General features: G+C 40.8%; 1 protein-coding gene across 1 annotated transcript in view; it reads right to left on the reverse strand.

Annotated features, from left to right (window-relative positions):
* Positions 1-3,432, reverse strand: part of eva1aa (eva-1 homolog A, regulator of programmed cell death a) — a 330,537-nt gene that overhangs the window by 326,267 nt on the left and 838 nt on the right. The gene's annotated exons all lie outside the window — the stretch shown is intronic.

Raw genomic sequence — 3,432 nt, forward strand, 5'->3', positions numbered from 1 at the left:
GAACAATACAGATTTTTTAAATTTACTTTATCAACTTGTCTTCTGAAGATGCTCTGTGTTGAAGTTTCTCAGTGGATCTGTGCTAAAAAATGCAGCCTAGGTGGAGTAGTCGAACACAGATCCACTGATCCTTCAACACAGAGCATCTTCAGAAGACAAGTTGATAAAGTAAATTTAAAAAATCTGTATTGTTCGATACGGGTACATGTATTGTTGCACCTCTAACATATATATCTATATAATTATTGTTTAGTCATTTTACTAAAAGTAAATGTGCAACATCAACGTTTAAAGTCATGGCAAWAGGAAGACAATGAATAAAGAGACAGAGGGCGTAGATGGGCAGGATGAGATGGAGACGGTGAGCGGTGACAGTGACGGAGAGCCAGCGGACTCCTGGGACGGCAGAAAAGGCAAGTCCATCGATCCCGGGTGGTGAGCTGGCTCACATTTCACATCCTCAGCAGTAGCACCAGCGTTCTGCCATGGAACTGAGCCCTCCATCCCGTCTGGACGGGGTCACCTCTACTCTATATGCGTCTGTCTTTGTGTGTATGTGAGCCGTGGAGAGACAGGAAAACATGTATATATTATGACAAGAATTTTGTTGTACTTTGTTCTCTCGATTGCTGAAAGTCTGTGGTTTAGCCACGACCTAATCCATTACGCTTTAAACTATTAAATCTTTTGAGCATTACGGTTTATTGGGCTGAAACCACAGAAACAAGCTGAACAACTCTGTTAGCACAAGCGGTCACACTTGTCTTGGTATTCCACGAACAAGAAATGTTTTAATCTACTCCTGCATCGGACGCCGASCTCATCAAAGAGAAATGATATCCTAAATGAGTCTATAAGTGGTGGGCTGTAAGAGGAAACGGGCCTCGGCCCTCAAAGCCCGCCACTGTCATTCGAGAGGGGCGAACCGTGTGACAGACGAGCGAGCATGTGGCATCTCCGTGACCCCTGACCTGGAAAACCTTTCGTCTCTCTCTGGCCCTGCTGTGGTTCAGGGATGGTCTGTAACCCCARTGGCCACTGACCACTGGGACGTTTTTGTGTCAGTGGTCAGTCCACGCAGGGGTCCGGTGACAAACAGGTGAACTTTGACTCTTCAGTGCGGGCCCTGGGTTGGAGTATTTGGGCTGAGTGTATGTAGACACCGATAAGATCAAGACTTGTGGACAAATGAGAGATAAGGTTGATGTGGTGTTAATGACAAAATGTCAAATTGGTTGCTCTAATACTCAACAGTTTCTCCAAAAGACAAGAAGAAATTGAGATACAGAAATGATTGCTAAAGAAGTTTTTTCTTTTTGTCTTTTCATCGCCTCACCAGAGACAGTTTCACAGACCTCTTGCTTTTACACAGCCTGAACTTCTGAACTCACACTGATCCAAAATCAAGCATTAAAAGACCACAAAGGACTCATCACAYGTGTACCCTAAATCCGCACTGCACTTGTATCGGGGCTAACTTCGGCACTCAAGGKTCACATCTTCTRCGCCGCTACACTAAACCCTTTCTTGCCTCGCGTCAGAAAATAAACAGAAGAGAAAAGTGGAGCCGCAGCGTGACTTCAGACTGTGGCAGATGCTTTTCACTGGTGTTTTTTTTTTATTTATTCCAATCCACACGACTTCCATGCATTCAAAACACACAGAGCTACAGAGTTAAACTTAAACACGTGCATTAACGGTTTAAAAGGAAAGTTCTTTGTTTTATTATCTACTGCTGAACAGCAAGAGGCGGAGGCTGATGTTTTTGCTTGTGTATCTRTCWGTTAGCAAAATATCTTATTTTAACAAAATTGGCAGCAAGTTGGATGTGGGCTTGTCACGATAAGTTTTACTGGACGATAAATTGTCTCAGAAAGTACTAGGGCTGCCATGATTACCCGGTAAGTTGACTAGTCACGATTATTGTTGACGATTAAAATCGTCAACTAATTTAATAGTCGATGCCTCGTTAGTCTTTTTTTTTCTCTCCAAACTGCTGCGGCACCTTCCACTGCCACGTCTGCCTTTCTGTCCTTGACACACATGCGCAGTAGAGTGCTAATTAGGGCTACCACAAACAATTATTTTTATAGATGACTAATCGGTGATTAGTCGATCATAAAAAAAATAAAGTTAGAAAAAAAATGACGCATCGACTATTAAATTAGTCGTTGATGATTTTAATAGTTGACATAATCGTGACTAATCGACTAATCATGGCAGCCCTAATTGCGCTAAACAGTATTAGTATTTGAAGACTATTTTAACCTAATAAAATGATACAACCCCTGCCCCCCTACGTAAAAAAAAAAGTTAAAATATAACCTAGACCGGAGATTGGGAAAACAACACACAACAAATGCTGAAGATATAAAATTATTTCCATTCCATCCTCCTCTAAGTCTTCCTTTGGCTTCATATAATCATCGTCACCTTCACGCTGAAATTAAATTTGTGTAGTGCCAAACAAACTCRACAAACCCAAGGTTTGGCACAGTGATCTGAGGATGTCCTGAGGCGTCATTGCAGACGACCGAAGCCGCTGGTATGGTAGTAGCCAACACATACAGTATTCTGAGTTTTAACAGATTGAGCAAGAGATTTGTTTAAAAGTTAATTATTTAAAATCAAACCTGTTGGTCTGTTAGCAGGAAGTGCTTATGAACCAATGCACGGATTTTAAAGTGCCCCTGACATCAAATTTTTGTAATAAATATGAATGTATTTTTGGAAAGATAACAATTATAATGTATTGCAAAAAAAAACGTCACGCTGATGAAATGAAGCGTTGTAGAGATATTTGTATGTGAAGTAACAGGTAGTGATGTCAAAGGGGAATGTTTGCATGTGAACAGAGCATGGCTAACAACACAGACTGTAGAGAAGAATCTGATGTTTCTTTAGATTATTTTGAGTCACCATCAGAGAGATGAAGAACAGTCAGAGTTTAAATGTTGTTCGAATAAATAAAGACCAGAGTTTTCTGTCTTAAATAGTTCTCCTTTGATGTCACTTCCTGTTTCACTTTGGCTAAGCCAAGTTCAGAAGAAAATATGCTAATTATGACAAAATGGGTAAAATCACGTGTATTGTGYCAAGTTCCTTAAATATAAAGATGCTTTCTTTGAATTTTTGCAATTGAAACATAAGCACGTCACAAGCTGCGTTTCCACTGCAAATGTGCGCAAAACTTTGTCGATATTCTGTTAATGTTGAAAAAACAGTTTCTCAACTGCTGTGTTTCCATTAAGTAAGAAATGCTTTTAAAGTCACGTGTGAATACGTTTGTTCTCGCGATAAGTCATTACAAACATGGCGGCAATGGATGTAAACACATAGCATGTTGCTACCGCGACACTAGCGCTCATCACCAGTGGAGACGTCGGCATCTTATCCAGGCTTTCCAGCAACAAGCCCCTCATACTTGGGAGC

Source organism: Austrofundulus limnaeus, unplaced genomic scaffold, assembly GCF_001266775.1.
Source record: "Austrofundulus limnaeus strain Quisiro unplaced genomic scaffold, Austrofundulus_limnaeus-1.0 Scaffold64, whole genome shotgun sequence".
NCBI lineage: Eukaryota > Metazoa > Chordata > Actinopteri > Cyprinodontiformes > Rivulidae > Austrofundulus > Austrofundulus limnaeus.